The sequence below is a fragment of the Nyctereutes procyonoides genome, unplaced genomic scaffold (genome assembly GCF_905146905.1).
Source record: "Nyctereutes procyonoides isolate TBG_1078 unplaced genomic scaffold, NYPRO_anot_genome, whole genome shotgun sequence".
In the NCBI taxonomy this organism is placed as follows: domain Eukaryota; kingdom Metazoa; phylum Chordata; class Mammalia; order Carnivora; family Canidae; genus Nyctereutes; species Nyctereutes procyonoides.
Window position 1 is genome coordinate 48629871 of NW_026575046.1, and position 19337 is coordinate 48649207.

The window sequence follows — 19337 nt, forward strand, 5'->3', positions numbered from 1 at the left end:
CTCCCAGCAGGAATGGAGGGAGGGTGAGGGCACCCAAAGGACTTCTGTTTGGCCAATTGCTCACATAGCCATTTCCAGCACTAACCTGGAGCATAGGCCTGGCCCACAGTAGATACCCATTAAAGGTATGTTGAGTGAACTTAACCCTTAGTCTGTAAGATATTGTTAGTTCAACCCCCCCCAAAAAAGGGTTGATATGAAGGTCTTGTCTGGCAGCAGCACTGGTCCTGAGCTATGGAGAGGTTTGTTTGTTTTTAATTTCCTAGCAAAGATTTTCAGCTGGAAAATATGTCCACTAGAATCTTCCAAGCTCATGCCCATGTCTTACTTCCTTCATCCAATGTACATTGATTGTTTTGCTACCAAGCTCTTGGTGGTTGTAAGAACGTGGAATTGTACAAAACTTCAAGCAGCTAACACTATAGAAGGGACAGGAAGTATTCCGTTATTTATTGCAGATATTTATTACATTCAGTGCAATAGGGAACAAACACTTCACAGAGCTTACAGTTTGGGGGGTGTGGAGTACTAGACATCAAAACCATCGTCACACTAAGAGCCAGGTACCTCTCCCCTCAAAGAGGGGTATCTTCCAATACACTCACTCTGGGGTCCGGCTGGGCTGATTTAGAATCTCAGCTGCTTACTTACTTCCTGTGACTCTTAAACAAGAAGCTTAAACTCCTTGAGGCTCAGTCTCATTACATGTAAAATGGAAATCATGATTACTTTCTTCCTAGGGTCATCATGAGGATTACAAAGAAGCAACTCAAATGGCTGGCATATCATTGTCATCATTATGATAATGATGGTCACAATATAATAAATACCAGATGAATGGTAAAAAGAGTGGGGAGGGGAATACTTCTTCCTGAAGAGGGGATGGCATAGATGAGAATTTTTGGGAGAAGGGGGTTGTTGGTGCTGAGTTTTAAAGGGAGGTTTGGATTTCTATACAAGGAAGTGGCCAAAAGTGAATCTGTTCAGAAGTAGAAAAATGAATGATTCAGAAGGTCATTAAAATAAAACAAATAAAGAATCTAAACCAAATGACTGGGCTCCTTAAAAATAGGACATTGCATTGCCAAGCTAAGAAAGCGTTAGTCAGGCAGAGGAGGTGGTTACTGGGAAATTTCACCCAGTTCAGCATTATTGAGAAGTTGCGGGTTTCTGGAGCCTTCAGTGGGTGTTGCACAATCTTGTGGGGTCATGGTTACCCAAACCCTGGTCTAGGACAGAGAGGGAAGTGTTCAGGTTGGGACTGATATTAGAAAAAAGAAAGACACTACTTACAAGTGGAGCTTAAAAGTGATTAAATGTGTTGAAGAGTCTGGGGTGAGTCTGTAGGCCAGCAAACATCTGTCTTGAGGAGATATGGCATGGCACATCTGGAAGGCAGGGGAAGTGCCTGGGTCTGATCCACAGAGCAGCTATCCCATTGCTTCTCCCCCATGGTCCTGTATCCCTCCCCACTTGCCCCATACTCTCATAGCATAGGGATACCCTCTCCTTTTCCATCCAGCTGTTGGAACTGGCCAGCTAGGGCTCAGATCCCAGCTCTTCCACTTGCTTACTATGTGATCTTAGGCAAGTCACTTTACCTTTTTGTGCCTTTACTTTTTTGTCTATTAAAAGAGAATCATAGCATTCACTTCACTGGATTGTCATGGGGAGTTAGTGAAACAAACACACACGTGGCACACTCAAGTGTTAGAAAATATTAGTTCCAGCACCTTCTCTCATTTTCTTCCTTCTTCTGACTTCATCCTTCTCTGCCTGTTTTGATGATGTCTTGCTGGAGGTAACCATGGATTCTACAGGCAAATAATTCAGTGCCTCCTATCTGGTACCCTGCAGGTAAGATCATTGATTTGTTTGTGTCATTTGATTTATATTATAATTACCTATAACGTAACTAGCATTGTTCTTGGAATAAAGACAAAAATATTACATGAAGGCAAGGGATGAGGAGCACACAAGAAATGGAAATAAAGTACCAAGGAATTGAGAAGGGGAAAACTGACATTTACATGCCCCTACCACATGCTGGGCATGGAGGTGGACAGCAGGATATGGAGGTGAAAATGGTACAGTCTGGGGCTTTGGAGCAGCCACAGTTCAAGGGGAGACAGACACATGGATCCAAATGATGGCTGAGGGGGCACACTGGAGGCTGTGTTACGAACTCAGGAAGACTTCCAAGAGGAGGTGACAGAGGAGCTGGGTGCTAAAAGGTGAGCATTCACCAGATGGAGAAAACCAGAAAAAGCATTTTAAGCTGAAGAATAGCCTATGTGAAGGCCTAGCCAAATCACAAAAACAGTGTTTGGGGAACAGTTGAGTGTCTCTTTAGAGGAAGTGAAATAAAGTCTTTTCATTTAGCAAAGGACCTGGCACAGAGTAAGTGCCCACTAAAAGTTGGTCATTATTACCATCAGATAGTCCATGAACTTATGCCCTGGGGGTTAGTCAGTATTGCTAAGACTCACTGCAAAGAACCCCAGCACCTCCCAGGATGAAGGCGGGCTCAGGGGGAGGAGAGGGAGAGAGTGAGCTTCAGAAAGAGGCTGTCATGTGGGACAGGCCAAGGTTCAATTTCTGTTGCAGGGGGCCAGTCCCTCCTCCCTGGGACTGCACATTACGTTCCCTTCCCCACACAGAACCTCAAGAACTGGCAGGCCTAATGACCAGCACTGGGCTAAAGGGAAGGTGAACCACACTGGGCCCCAAGTCATCTGCCTGTCCCAATGAGCCAGGCCCTGGAGATTCCGCTGGCCCCGGGCAGCATTTAGAGAAGTACTCTGCGAGTCATCTGCCCTGTGCGGTCACTGCCTGTCAGGGCTGCGCAGGGGCAACGGGGAAATGGGCAGATTGCGGCACTGTGCATTGGGAACCCAGTGCTCAGGCCCTGGAGCCTGTCTTCTTGAGTCTCTTACCAGAAGACAGTTACGTAATCGGCTTGCTCATTCCCCCAACAATTGTGTATTGAGTGTCAAGTGTGTGCCAGGCACTGTCTCATGGTCTCGGAGCACCGTGGGGACAGACACAGCATTCCTACTTCAGGGAGTTGACATTCTGGAAGGAAGATACACACCAACAATGTCCTACTCCATTTAGTGAGGGTTTACTCTGTGTTGAGCCCCGTACCACATACGACGCCAACAGGATTTCATTTAATCGCTTTACTTGATTCATGAGGCAAATTTAATATCTCATAATTGTTATCCCATTTTACAAATCACATTCTCCTTCTTTAGGAGCCACCTGTAGGGAACCCCTTCCCCAGATCTGTCTGTCGTTGTCTTTCAAAAGGCCGTGAGCTACAGTGGGGTGCAAATGATGACACCTGGCCTTGTTCTTGGCTCATAGTGACATAACGGGGTAGGAATGAGGGGCCTGGCATCTGCTAATAACACTCGGGTCCACCCGCCCAAACCACTCTCCTGAACTCTGAGAGCTTTCAAATGCTTTCAGAGCCTTGTAATAATGTCCTTTCCCAACATTCCTTAATCATCATTACTCTGGACTCAGGCATTTAATTGCTCATCTGTTTCTCCATTCCTTTATGAATAGAGAATTTCTTTCATGATTGCATCAGGGCAAGAGCCACCTTCGACCAAATCGTACTGTAGGTGTGTGCCCCCTATCCTACCTCACCCCCAGGGAATCTTCGTTCAGCCATTCACTCTATCATTCTGCACCCACATGTGAGCACTGCTGTGTGCCAGGTGCTCAGGTCAGGAGCCCCCAGGGAGGCAGAGGAAGAAGCAGGCCTCTTTGGTGAGGGGTGACAGAGGGAAGAGAGCCCAGGGGGGCTGGGGAACCCATAGGTCATGTCACCTGGCAAGGTGGAATAGTACCTGGGTCTGGAAGGCCAGAAGTCATCCAGAGTTAGGGTTGTCTGGACAGAAGCCCATGAGAAGAAGTGTAGCCTTCAAAGGAATCTGGATGTAACCAGGGGGGCAGCACAGGGTGTGGAGGGATCAAGGGGGCAGGCGGCAAAAAGGTTAGCAAAGAGACTAGAGTGGGCAAAAGACAAACTCATGGACGGCCTCCAGAGTTGGGTCAAAGTGCTTCTCCCTCTTCAACAAACCAAGGTGAAACATAGCCACATTCGTCAACTATGTATGTATGTATGTATGTATGTATGTATTTATTTATTTATTTAATTTATTCATTCATTCATTCATTCATTCATTCGAGACATAGAGAGAGATGAGGCAGAGACACAGGCAGAGGGAGAAGCAGGCTCCATGCAGGGAGCCCGACATGGGACTCGATCCTGGGTCTCCAGGATTCCACCCTGGGCCGAAGGCGGCACTAAACTGCTGAGCCACTGGGGCTGCCCAGACATCAACTTCTATGTTTGACTCTGTTTAAGAAATACTTAGTGAGCTTCCCCTATCTGCCAGCCTTGTTCTGGGAATAAATAGAACTGAAAAATGTCTGCCTTTGCGGAGCTGGCATTGGGTAGCAGGAAGAGGGAGAGACAGCCAGCAAACCAATAAATAAGTAAAATGCATGACATGTCTGGTGGTGCTAGGTGTGGTGGGAACATAAAGCAGGGCAAGAGAATGGAGGGTGCTTGGGGTGGGGAGGGGTTGCAATTTTAAGTTGGACAGCCAGGAGGAACCTCAATGAGTATATGATAAGAAGATGAGGGGCAACGCTACTGCTATGGGGGGTGGCTGGGTGTATCAAGCATAGCGAACAGCAAGTGCATAGGCTGTGAGATGGGAGCTTGCAGGCTTATCTAAAGAACAGCAAAGCGTCGATGTGGCTGGAGAAGCATGATTGAGAGAGAAGAGAGGGAAAGGGCGCTGGCAGGGGGCTGCCGGAGGGTTGTGAGCAGGGGAGAGACATAACCATGCTGGCTGCTGTGCTGAAAACACTCTAATTGGGGAACCAAGTGAGAGATTACTGCAAGAACCCAATAAATGCATTAAAAAAATTGAATGAATGGAGGGCAGGCCCTTCCAGCAGCAGAAGTCATCCATGGACATAAGATGTCTTTAATCTCCAGAAATATGCCTCTCCTAACACCTGCAGCCTTTGGATGAAATGATATAGATGATCATGGGCTGACATAGCTCTTCCAGAGGTAGCATTGAATTTTAAGAGATAGGTTGCAGGAAAAAATGAATAAGTGATAGATGATAGATAGATAGATAGATAGATAGATAGATAGATAGATAATAGATGATAGGTAGATAGATAGATGATAGATAGATAGATAGATAGATAGATAGATAGATAGATAGATAAAAGGAAAGAAGGAAAGAAGGGAGCATAGGAAAGAGGGAAGGGGGACAAAAAAAGAAAGAAAACTATATAGACATGTTACCCAGTGGAAACTAGCCCTCCAGTGGCCTCGCTCCTGAACTGAGGCTACTCTTAGCATAGCCTGACCAATCCCCCCACCTAAACTACAAAGACAATCCTGAAGTATTGTCAAGTGTTGGGATTTTGTTTTTAATTTTCTTTATTATGAAATATATGCAGAAAGAGTATACAATGGTCTAGTCCACCAAATTGCCAGGAAAGGAAGTCTCAAGAACAGGTTTTACTGCTGGTTTCTTATAGATGTAGGAGGGTGGTACACTGTACAGAGCTCTGGAGGCTTCTGAAAACCCCACTTAAATAGCCCTGCTCTCTTCCCAAAACCTTCTCTCACCTCTTCCCAGCTCTCCACTGCCAGTTCTACCTGTGAATGCTCTTCTCTGCTCTTCAGACACCCAGGCTTCCTCTCCTTTCTCTGGGCTCTTCCTGCCATTTCTCACTTGGCAAGACCAATGCTAAGGGAACTGAGCACATGTTAACATATGTAGCTGGGGCACTGTTGTCCTTCAGTGTTCTGGGTCTTGCCTGTACTCACAAGAAACTTCTTCCAGTCCTTATTTTTGGAGAGGGCCTCAAGGCTTTGACATGCCATGTTATACCTTTTGAACAATTAATTTCTTCTTGGCATGTACATTACATTAATTTTATATTTTAAAAAATAATGATATCCCCACCAGGCCTGTCTCTAACATTGCAGGGGCCCAGAGACAGAGCAAAAGGAGGCCTGTGACCACTGCCTACTCTCTTCCTCCTTCCCTTCCTGTCCTAGATCTAGTCTCTGGACAGCCATGTCGGGACATCCCAGACTGCAATCACTCTGCCAACTCCGTCATAGCTAAAAGTAGATATTTGGTCTACCCTTGTTAGGTAGGGTCTGGAAAGAGGCCTATGTAGACTCTGGAAATGGATGAGGGAGTTTTTAAGCAAGAAATGCATGGGTACTGGGTGCCCAGAAAATGTGAGGATCTGTTAATACTGCGTTCACCTAACAGCAGGACCACCAGTGCCTTTCTCTTCAATTCTTCCTTCTTGTTGGAACACTTTACATCTAGCAGAACATTTATGATCTTTACATGGCCCCCAAACCACTCAGCCACATTTGGGGGAACAAAGATGACCACAGAATGGCACATGGGTGGAGGGCATTGTGGGCGGGGTGGGGGGTGGGGAGTGGAGAAGGCTGGGGTACCAGGCAGATCTGTAGCGCATTTTGGAATTTATCATTTCTTAGCTGAGGGCCTTAAGCAAACTCACTTAAGCTTTCTTTCAGCTTCAGTTTCCTTCTGTGTAAAAAGGGAATAGTCATAACCATTTTCAGGGTTATTGGAATGATTGAGTGGTCAGGTAAATGAGTGGCACAAAGAATTTTAAATGTAATTGTTACTATTTTTTAAGTATCAATCGATGCCAGGAATATTTTGATGATCCTCCTAGGGTGGTTTCAGCACACTTATTTCCTGGTCATAATCATTTCCTTTATCACCTCTTACGTCATTCTCAGCCTTTACCTCATCCACCCTCCCTACTCTGTTCCTCTCATTAACCACATCATTACTCCCTGCCCCATGCTTAGCTCACCCCCCACCCAGAACTCAGCCTGAGATGAAAAGGGCCAGTGGGCACACTTTCTCTTTTATCTCAAGCTCTCTTTTTACATTTACCCTCTCCCTGGCCCATTTCAGATCCTCTTAGTCACCTCTAGAGAAGCAGTATGAATGACTTCAAACTAGTGTGTTCCCAGGGTCATTTCCATGTTAAACTGGATTAAGCTAAGATTTCATTTGTTGATCAGAGAGCCAAGGTAAGTGGACATAAAGCTGGCTGGAGAGCTAGTGGCTGGGATTAAATTCCTGTGTCTGTACTTTCTACATGTGAGTCTCTAAGGAGTGATTTCACCAACATGAGCATCAGTGTCCTCACTTATAGAATAGAAGAATGATTCTTACCCACTAATTTTGTATCACGGATCACCAACATGTGTAAGACACTGAATAGGATTTGGTCAGTGATAGCAACTGGATGGAGGCCAGATCATGCAGGGCCTTGAAAAGCAGACTAATGAGTGTGGGCTTCATGCTGAGGGTGGTGGGGAGCCATAGAAGGCTCTAAGTAGAGATGGCACTACCAGATGGTGGAACTGAGATGGAGAAGTCTTTCTCATGTGGCAAGATTGAGAGAGGCAAGAGGCAAGAAGATCAGGGAATGGCCATGAGACCTGTACTCAGGCAGTGGCTGGGGAAATGGGGACAGATTCAAGAGCTGGCCTGGAGATGGCATCTTCAAAGCAGAAGATGTTCTCATTCATCACTCTGTTGTCATCTAGAGTCTAGGAGCCCTCATACAACATCAATCATCTGAATTTAGCCAGGGGATGGGGGTAGGGGGTGGGAAGCAGAGTGGCAGGAGGAGGAATAATGTGAGAGAAAGAGAAGGTGAAACAGAAAACAGAAATCTTAATTTTTGTTGTCCAATTTTTCAAACCCTGATTTCAGCTAGAAAAATCGAAACCCAGCAGATTAGAAGTGATGTAAAAAGTTTATGTCAAGAAATAATAATAGCTAATTTTCATTGTGCTCTGTGTGCCAGGCTCTGTGCTAGGCAATTGACTCTATTATCTCATGAAATCATTACAATCAGCCCGTGAAGGAGGTAACATCATCATTTTCATTTTAGAGATGAAGAAAATTGGAGCAGTGAGGTGAAGGATGTTGTCTAGGATGAGGGAGAGCAAGGATTGTGATTCAAGGTAATCAGACCCCAAACTCCAAGTTCTTAGAAAAAATTAAGACTCTTATGAGTCTTGAGCAAAATGAAAACCAGAATTCTGAGGGATCCAGTAATAGCAAGATAGTTACTCCTCCCTACTGATATCCAGTAAGCCTATGAAAAAGTGATATAATGTGATATAAATGGCAAAAGCACATTATATATAGTGTGACTACAAGTATGTCTTAGAAGTACATGGACTCAAGATATTATTTCCAAAGCAACCACAAATTTAAGTTTCCTAAGATAAGTTGTCAAGATCCTTTCAGGAAACTTACAACATTTATTAAATGACATTGAAGAAAACCTAAATACACGAAGATGCATACCATGTTCATGGATAGGATGGCAATTCTCCTTAAAGTACCCTAATACTACTTCAATCAAAAGCCCAACTTAGTTTTTCTTATAACCTGGCAAGCTGAATCTTCAGTTTATATGGAAGAGCAAAGGGCCAAGAAAGGTTAGGACACTCCCAAAGCAGAATTCTGGGCAGGGAATTAGTCTACCATATATCAAAATATATGATGAAGCAAACACATTCAACATACGAAATTGGTACAGCTATTGACAAATATATTAATGAAATAGAATAAAAAGTCATGATGGAGGGATTCACATGTAATAGAAAATCTGATTTCTGATTGAGGATGCCCTGAAAACCAATGCTAAGGAACCAATTATTCTGTAAATAAGGCTGGGAAAATTTGCTCTCCAAATGGAAAAAATATACCCCTTAGCACACAAAAAATCAATCCCAGGTGAGTCAGGGGCTTAAATATGAAAGTTTAAAACCTTGAAAATCTTATAAGAATTATGGCTGTAAAAAAGAAGGAAATCTTGCCATTTGTGACAATGTGGATGGACTTCAGGGAATTATACTAAGTAAAATAAGTCAGAGAAGGAACACTGTATGATCTCATTTGTACATGTAATCTAGAAAAAATTGAACTCCTAGAAACATAGTTTAGATTGTGGTTACCAATGGCTGGGGGTGGAGGAAACAGGGAGATGTTGCTCAAAAGGTACAAACTTTAGGGGCACCTGGGTGGCTCAGTTGGTCAAGGTCTGACTCTTGATTTCAGCTCAGGTCATGATCTCAGGGTAATGAGACTGATCCCCAAGTTGTGCTCCATGCTTAGTGGGGAGTCTGCTGGAGATTCTCTTTTGCCTTCTTCCCCTGCCCCTCCCTCCCACTCACATGTCTGCATGCTCTCTCTCTAAAAGAAAGAAATAAATCTTTTTTTAAAGTACAAATTTCAGTTATGAGAACTAATTTTAGTTCTGAAGATCTAATGTGCATAATGGCGACTATCTATATTTACTTGCTGTATGGTACACTTGAAATTTGCTAACAGAGAGAGTAGATCTCAAATGTCCTTGCCACACACTCATACACACACACACAAATGGTAACTATGTGAGGTGATGGATGCATTAGCTAATCTTATTGTGATAATCATTTTGCAATATGTATGTGTGTCAAATCATTACATCATACACCTTAAATTTACCCAACATTATCAATTATATCTCAATAAATTTGGGAGAAAAAAAGCTCTTAGAATAAAATAAAGAATATCTTTATGATCTCAGGGAGAGAGAGATTCTTAAGCAAAATACAGAAAGTGAAACCACAAAGAAAAAGTTGAATACATTCGACTGGATTAAAGTAATTTCTGTTCATCAAAAGACACCAAAAGGGATGAAATGACAAATGATAAATTTGGAGAAGATATTTGTAATGTATAATCAATAAATGATTAGTATCCAAAATAAAGTCCTACAGATTCATAAAACTGAGGGAATCTAATAGGAAAATGAGCAAAAGACTTAAATAGATACTCTACAGATAAGAGGAAACGAATATGACCAAGAAACCTATGACAAGATGTTTAATCCTGATTAGTCATAAAGATGCAAAATAAAACCTCATTGTTGTTTTACACCCACCAAACCAGTGCACACTGTAGCTGTGACAATAGTGTTAGGCTATAGAGCAGCTTGAAGGATCATCTACTGTTGATGACAGGTATGTAAACTGTGCTGAAGTCATCTTGGACAAATCTGCCATAATGACTGCTCTGTGACCTGAAGCTTTCTTGAGCACAGCTCCCCCCCCCCCACATTCTTTCTTTTTGTCTAACAACACCCTTAAATACATCCTTGATTGGTTCTGGAGATATGACTGCCCGCACTGTACTCTCCAGCCTCTAGGCTATAAAAGCAGGTCTTACAAAGGTGGGGTCCTGTGGCTGCCCAAGAAATGCCCAAGGCATGCTTTTGTCTATAAGTCCCCTTAAGAAATCACTTCTCATCAAGCTGGACTTGTCAGGTTTTTTCTTGGGTCTTACAGCTCCTTTGGAGATCATTTTGCATATACCTCCCTTTCACAGAACAACATGGACATTGGGACTGCCACACTGAAAAATAACACACAAATTTTATGACCCAGAAATTCCATTCTTAATTATATATATATATGTATTTTTATTTTTAATATTTTATTTATTTATTCATGAGAGACACACAGAAAGAGAGAGAGAGGCAGAGACACAGGCAGAGGGAGAAGCAGGGTCTATGCAGGGAGCCCGAAATGGGACTTGATCCCAGGTCTCCAGGATCATGCCCTGGGCCAAAGGCGGCGCTAAACCGCTGAGCCACCCAGGCTGCCCATTTATATATGTATTTTAAAATATTTTGTTTATTTATTCATGAGAGACAGAGAGAGAGAGAGAGAGAGGCAGAGACACAGGCAGAGGGAGAAGCAGGTTCCATGCAGGGAGCCTAATGTGGGACTCAATCCCAGGTCTCCAGGATCACACCCTGGGCTGAAGGCGGCGCTAAACCGCTGAGCCACCTAGGCTTCCCGAAAGAAGCATTAAATTACATTAAGAAAAAAAAGAAACGAAAAGAGATTTTCCCTCAGATTTGTTCAGAGAAAAAGGAAGTGAGGGGAAATGGGTGAAAGCTTTGGACTTCCCTTAATTCTAGTAGCAACAGAAGATGACATTAAAATTTTGAGGCAAGAGGCAAATGCTAATTAAGAGATAATGAGTTTTTGCTGCAATCTTGAGGAGGGGAATGGTTCCTCTAAAAGCAAACTCCCCAGTCCTTCTTAGGAAAACCCTGCCAGTCTCAAGAGTGGGCAGAGGGTTTTAATGCCTTTTGAAACAAGGGATGTAACCATGGAGATGAAGCCACAAGGCTCAACAAGCTCTTGTCAGCATTGATTTCAGATGAAAACTTTGGCATGCATCCCCTTTCAGGAGCCTCAAAAACCAGATGAAAGAGAAGAAAAGAGGAACATTACAGAGCTAAGAGAAGAGTTGAGCTAGAAGATGGTTTGAGAAAATATGATCCAACACAGTCACCATGCATTTGGATAGCAAGACTGCCATTTGGGTAAATTTAATTCAAGAGAGCTTGAGTTTTTCTTTTTATACTATCATCTTATGAACCTCCTCTTTCTCATATCATCACTGAAAGCTCAGCACAAGACAATAGACACCATTGTTCACTGTTTTGAGGTATATGTGTACTCCACAAACATGTTGGCCATGCCCACCATGAGCACAGGACTTGTTTGGAGCCTGGAGGTATGGAGGAATGAGATAGAGACCCTCACTTCAAGGAGCTCACCTTCAAAAGTGGGAGGCAGATATATAATGGCAGTTAGAGTAGGATGGAAAATGTTTTGACATCCATAAGTAAAAGACATTGTGGGCCATAACACAGAGGTGGGACAGCTAACCTAGCCTGGGGTGGGGGTGGGGGTGACTGGGAGGGTGACCAAGAGTGGATGGCCCTTTATCATGTCACAAAGGATACATAGAAATGTGTAAAGGATGAGTAAACTAGGCAAAGAAGGGTTAGGGTGAGGAGCTGGTCTACCAGGCAGGGAGGACTACCAGGCAAGGATCTGGAGAAGAAATAACTGTGTGGCATGAGGGGACTTGCTAGTTATTTTTTTTTCTGCAGTGTGATATTGTGGTATAAGAGATAGGTATTTGGTCTTCATCCTGTTTCTGAAACAGAACTTCTAAAACCCTTAGGAGTCTGTGGCACCTGGGTGGCTCAGCAGGTTAAGCACCTGACTCTTGATTTCAGCTTGGGTCATAGGATTGAGACCTACATTGGTTCTGTGCTCAGCATGGAACCTGCTTAAGATTCTGTCTCTCTCTCTGCCTCTCCGCTTTACCCCGATCACATATACTCTGCTTCTAAAATAAAGTCTTTTTAAAAAGTAAATAAAATATAAAATAAAATAAAATAAAAATAAATAAAATAAAACCCTTAGGATTTCCTAAATGATAAGCATGATAAAGTTGTCTTTTGTTATTCACAAAAGAGTCCCTTTCAATCACTCCTGAGTTTATGTTACTGAGATGACTTGGAAAGCCCCTAAGGATGGATGGGGATGGTTCCAGGGCAACCAACACAAGATTGATGAGAGGGTTGTAATTTAGCCCCCTCCACCACCTTCAGGAAGGGGAGAGGAGCTGGAAATTCGGTTCAATCACTAATGGTAATGATTTGACCAATCATACTTATGTAATGAACCCTCCATAAAAACCCAAAAGGACAGCATTTGGACAGCTTCCATGTTGGTTAACATGTGGAGGTGCTCACAGGAGAATGGCAGCTCCTCACCCTTTCCTACATACCTCACCCTATGTATTTCATCTGGCTGTTCATCAGTATCCTTTATAATAAACTGGTAAAAATAAGTAAATGTCTGAGTTCTGGGAGCCAATCTAGCAAATTAATTCAACCCAAGAAGGAGGTCTCAGGAAACTCTCACTTATAGCCAGTCACTCAGAAGCACAGATGACAATCCCAGACTTGGGAATGACATCTGCAGTGGGGCAGTCTTGCAGAATTGAGTTCTTAAGCTGTGAGATCTGATGCTATCTCTACGTGGATAATGCTAGAATTAACTTAATTGCTTGGAGATGCTGGTGCATTCTGAATGGAGCACTGAGCAGGGGAGGCTGCAGAATTTTTTTTTTAAGATTTTATTTATATATTCATGAGAGACACACAGAGAGAGGCAGAGACACAAGAAGTGGGAGAAGCAGGCTCCATGCAGGGAGCCAGATGTGGGACTCAATCCCAGGTCTCCAGAATCACACCCTGGGCTGAAGGCGGCTCTAAACCCCTGAGCCATCCGGGCTGCCCGAGGCTGGAGAATTTATAAGGAGCCCTATATAGAAGATCTTTTCTCTCACCAGGTCGGGGGACTTATACCCAGGCCCTGGGTACTGGGCAACCATGAAGGTATTTTAACAGGAAAGAGGTGGCCAATTTTTCCCATGCCTTATGATCAGTCTCCTTTAAATGGATGACATCATAAGCCAAAGGAAACTTAGGGTATAAACCACAGGCAGATTAGGTAAAAGGCAGGTAGACGTGGAAAGACCTGTCCACGTCTGAATCCTGCTGCACTACTCACCAGCTGTGGTGAGTCACTTACATCCTCTGAGCCACTATGTGATCATCTGTAGTAGGGCTAATGTGAAATACTCTGAGCTCTGTGTTGATCTGTATTCACCTGAAAAAAAAATCTCTCAGATATATTATTGATCCAAAGATTAAATGGCAGAATAATACATATGATCCCATTATTCTTCAAAGGAAAAGAAAATGTATATGTATGAAAAATGCAGAGAAGAAAGTTGGAAGGATTCATACCAAACTGAAAGAGAGGTTACCCCTGGAGAGGCAGAAGGAAACCAAGACTGGAGCTAGAGAGCAAAGGGGGGGGCTTCACTTCATCCGTCAAGTTTTCATTTTTACACAGAAAAGGCAGTTCTACACTATTTGTGTATTTAAAACTTAATTTGAAAATAGCCTGACAAAAGCCCTTGTCAGAGAGTAGATTTGCAGCCAATGTTCTCCCCCTGTTGCCTGCCTCCATAGTAAGATTTGGGGTCTTTCCAGTTCTATTTCCTAATTCACCCTAATTCTAATCCTAGTTGGAGGCCTATCACAGTCACTCAACAAATATTTGTAGAAGACCTTCTCTGACAAGGTTAGTGGGTCTCTTGGAAGTGGGTTGAAGGTCTCTTTTAGCCAAACTGTGACCCCAAAATCTCCCCTGAGCCCACCCAGAGGACTGACCTTGGTTCCCAGCAGGCCCCCGGAGGACACTACCGTCCCTCTGGCCTTTTGGTGGACCCTCAACTTCTCGGGAAGTTCCCAATCTTGTTCCTCCTTTCTGGCCTCAGAGCATTTGGCTGGGAAAGCAGAGAGATGTCTGCGTTCATTTTCTTTCCAGGGAAAGTCTGAGATCATCACCAGCCACCCAGTCCAGTAAAGAAAACTTTCAGCAGTGGTCACCTCTGCTGGGGAGTGGGGGGGACGAGAGGCTTTACTCTTCACTGTGGACTCTTTCTCCTGTTTGAATGTCTTTTCATAGGTTAGTTTTTAAATTAAGTAATTACTATTCTTTTAATTTGTTTATGAAAACAAAAGAAATCATGAAAGCTAATTCTACTTTAATAACTCTGATTTAGGCCAGATTAGAGTTCTTGAGGACTATATGACTCGTGAGAGGGTGGGCAGGGCATAAGGAGGTCATTTGATGGGCTGGCTCTTCTGGAGAGGAGGGCCCAGCTGACATCTATACTCCTAATACCCAGACACCTCCTGGGGCTCAGTCAGGATTTCTTGAATTTAACTCAGTAGGAAGCCACATCTAGGGTCTGCTAAGAATGTACTTGTTTTGGAAAGGAGAAGAAAATGAAAAAAAAAAAAAAAAGAATAAACTCATACAGCAAGGAGACGCCTTGGTTGTTCCCACAGATCTCCTCACTTCACCGATAAGGCCCTGAGACCAGAGAGGGGAGGAGACTTGAGATCCAGCTAGAACCAGATTGAAAGTCCTGGGGGCTCTGATACAACCACAGGATAAACACTTGACCTTGTCAACTATCCTGTGACCTGGGTGCCACGTTCATTTTGCAGAGGAGGAAATTAAGGCTACAGCAGGGACTGAGAGGACCCCATGGTGATGCAGAAAGGAACCAGCTGAGCTAGGCGTAGGATCCTGCTCTCTGAGCTCAGAGCTTTCTCTTCCACCTTTGACCTCATCTCTTGTCAGGCAACTCTGGGGGTCACGGTGAACCAGGTTTTAATTTGGACTTTCTCTCTTTGCAGGCTCCTTGGAAAATGTGTGGACCTGGCTGGGGACACCGAGAACATATTATTATTGGACTTTGGTATATTTATCACTATTTAGGGGGTGCTAAACACATGCATGCTTGTCTTGTTCACAGGTGCATCATTGACTTTCAAATGAATGAACAAATGACCTCTACTCCTCAAAGATCCCCAGTTTACACAGAAAGAGGTTGAGGTTCAGGGAGCTGAAGGGACTTGCTTCAGTGACATGGAGCCACACCCAGACCTCCCTATTCTATTTCCTCCTCAAAGTTGGTTTGACACTCTGCCAATCCCCAGCTCACCTTGAGGAAGCATGGCACAGTCATCAGTTGGGGAACAGACCTACCTGCTCCGGGTTAGACGTCAGCACTGCCAACGCATGGAGATACCCATATGCTGTGACACAAATGCATGCTTTAGGCCATATGAAGGCCTTTCCAGGTCCAGCTGAGGAACGGGAATGGAGAGAGAAGCCCTCAGGGGTGGGGGCACAACTGAGTGTCGGCTGTACAGGCCCCACCCCGCCACCCCACCTCAAGCCACACCATAGACAATGAAGGAAAGGGTCCAGGTGAGCTCTGGGTCAGAAAGAGATAAAGAAAGTGAGCAGGTGGCATTGAGTCACATGGCTTGTGGAGGTGACTCCTGGAGGCAGAAGCTAGCACCGTCTGGGGGAGACCTCAGACCTCAGACAGGTGACCTTCATAGCTCTTGAAAAGTGTGGATGAAAGGCCACACCCTCGGCTGACCAGAGGTCCACTCTATGTGTGTAACACAAAGCCCTCCTTTCTGCTGGACCAAATGCCACTATCTTTGCATTCACCCTCCCTAGGGTTCTCAGAGTGGAGGGGTGTGGGCAAATTGCAATTTTACTGACCTATACTATGTGCTGACCCCTATCAAGGCATTTAATATGATATGAGCACTACTAACCCAGTTTACCAATGAGCAAATTGAGGCACAGAGTGGTTCAGAAACTTTCCCAGGGTCACACAGACAGGAGAATGGAGGAGCCTGAAACACAGGCTAGCACACTACAAAGCGCATCGGGTTTTGAGACTCATGGAGCAGGAGCTCAGTGAACAGTTAATGTGCCAAGGAGAAAGAGGTCAGGCAAATGGATCACAAGGAAGACATAAGACTGAACTGCACCTCCCATGAGAAATCAGACCCGCCTAGATTTATCTGGATTCAGAGGTAGAGTGACGACTCATGAAAAAGGAAGAAGGTGAGGCTCAGAAAAAGAGAATCCAAAGAATTGAGATTTCCTCATGTGCATTGAAAATGCTATAACGGGGCAGCCCTGGGTGGCTCAGGGTTTAGTGCTGCCTTCAGCCCAGAGCGTGATCCTGGGGACCCCTGATGGAGTCCCACATTGGGCTCCCTGCATGGAGCCTGCTTCTCCCTCTGCCTATGTCTCTGCCTCTCTCTCTCTCTCTCTCTCTCTCTCTCTGTGTGTGTGTCTCTGTAAATAAATAAATAAATAAATAAATAAATAAATAAATAAATAAATAAATAAATCTTTAAAAAAATTAAAGAAAAAAGAAAGAAAGAAAATGCTATAACGTTATCTGCCAGGGGCTGGTGACCAAGTAGTTTCCTGCATAGCTGTGGGGGAACACTTGGGCACTTAATACAAAATGGGAACACTGAACACACCGCACCCATGTATCCTCCCACCAAATGTGCACCTGTGTAGGATACAGAGGTTGGTGCTGAGGCAGGAGACACATCCCCCCTCTGCACACATGGTTACCTGTCCAGCTAACATTCCCTGATCCCTAGATAAGATACCTGGTGATTTTGCCTCCTAGCATCCTTCCCATCTATCCCAGAAACCTTCCCATCTAGGGTTTCTTTAGGAAGCCACCCTTCTCCCGTCTGAATAGGTGTGTGAAGGATGAGTCTAATTCCACTCCAAGCACTAGAGGCTGGTGTTCAGCACACTCCATTCTCCAGGAGCCACAGGTCAGGGCTGAGACCTAAGCCAGGTGCTTGTGGATCAACCCAGGAGACTTTGCTGGAGGTATCAGGAAACTGGTCATCATCATCTGCTGAAGTTGCTGAGCAGGAAAATGTCAACCTGGGGCTTCAGGCAGACATTTTGCCACCACAAAGGGCAAGGCTACCTTGAAATGAAGTCAGAAGAAGAAAGATGAGACTAGGATGGAGACAGATTCCTGATGCAATGTGCCTAGATCCAACTGTGCCTGAAACCCAAATCTACCCCTGGATTTCTTCTCCCTGAGACAGTGTGCATTGTTTTGAGATGATTTATTTCACCTTCAGCTGAAAGAGTTCAGACCATTTCATCCCTATGGAGGCAATCACGGACCCCTCCCTGGCCTCCCGGGACCTCTGGTACTGCCTATACCATGATGCTTACCACATGAAGCTGTATCTGCACAAGGAATTAGTACCCTGACCCTGGCTTTTTGTATTGATACCACACTGTTGTTCACCTCCTCCCTGACTTCTTGAAAGCAGGCATGTGTCATGTTCATCCAGAGGTCCTATCATCAAGAGGTGTTCAGTGAATAAGTCATAATGAATGAATGTCTTCTAGTTGGTGAGGAGATTTGAATAGAGCAAGAAAGAAGAGTTGTTTGTTCAGAGGACTAAGTTACCCTTAAGACCTCTCTGAGCTGACAAAAGATTATTATTTCTTAATCTCTCTCCATCCAGACCACAGCAAACCAGCCTCACCCATGGAACACAAACCAATCTCCCATTACAGAAAAGGAAATCTGAGCTGGCCATTCCCCTGCTTAAAACACCTTTTGGTAATGTGTTGGGCAGGAGGGGGGTGGAGACAAATGAGCATTTGGATTCAGGGAACATTCTATGTTATTGAACATTCATTTGTTTATGGATTTTTTTTTAAAAAAGATTTTGTTTATTTATTCATGAGAGACGTACAGAGGCAGAGACATAGGCAGAATGAGAAGCAGGCTCCCCACAGGGAGTCTGATATGGGACTCAATCCCAGGATCCCGGGATCAAGACCTGAGCCAAAGGCAGATGCTCAATCACTGAGCCACCCAGGTGTCCCCATTTGTTTATTGATTGATTCATTTAGCAATCATTTAATTAGCACCTGCTGCATGCTAGACACATGTTACTTCATTTTCACAGTATACTTTTAGGACCACGTATTTGTTATGCTGTATAACAAATCACCTCAAACTTCATAGCTTAAAGCAACAAACACCTGTTAATCTCCCAGGATCCAAACACAGGTCAGACAGATGCCGCTGGGCCGATCCAGCTGCCCACCAGGGCCACAATAACCTCAAGGCTCAGCTGAGGCTGCAGGATCCATTTCCTAGCTCATTTACAGGCTGTTGTCAGGTCTCAGGAGATTCACAAGGGCCTCTCACAGGCCGGCTAACTCCCACGGGCCTCTCCAAAGGCTGCCTCACAGCATGGCTGGCTTGCCCAGGGCAACCCATGCAAGCAACAGCAAGAGGGAGAAGACAGATGTCACCACCTCTTTCTAAACAGTCTTAGGAATAACATGCCATTTCTCCTGCTATATTCGGTTCCTTAGAAGTGAGTCAATAAGTCCAATTTATGTGCTAAGGAAAGAGATTACACAAGGGTATGAATACCAGAAGGTGGATTGATTAGTGTGGAAATTTTAAAGGCTTCCTGCCCTTAAAGGTAGCATAAGGTATTATTATCCTTCATTCCATACTCAGACACCCAACTAGTTAAGCAATGTGTCCAGGTCACTCAGCTAGACTACTGTCTGACTGGCCAGCTGGGGGTGAGGTGGAGGAAGGCAAGGAGAAGGTATTGATAGAAAAACAGGTGGCACCTGGGTGGTTCAGTGATTGAGCGTCTGACTTTGGTTCAGGTCATGATCCTTGGGATCCAGGGATCGAATCCTGTATCGGGCTCTGGGGAGCGGGGAGCCTGCTTCTCCTTCTTTCTATGTCTCTGCCTCTCTCTGTGTGTCTCTCATGAATAAGTAAAATAAAATCTTAAAAAAAAAGAAGGTATTTATAGAAAACCAAATGGGGATAGAGCCTGTATTAATTTTACCACTGAGTAATCAATGA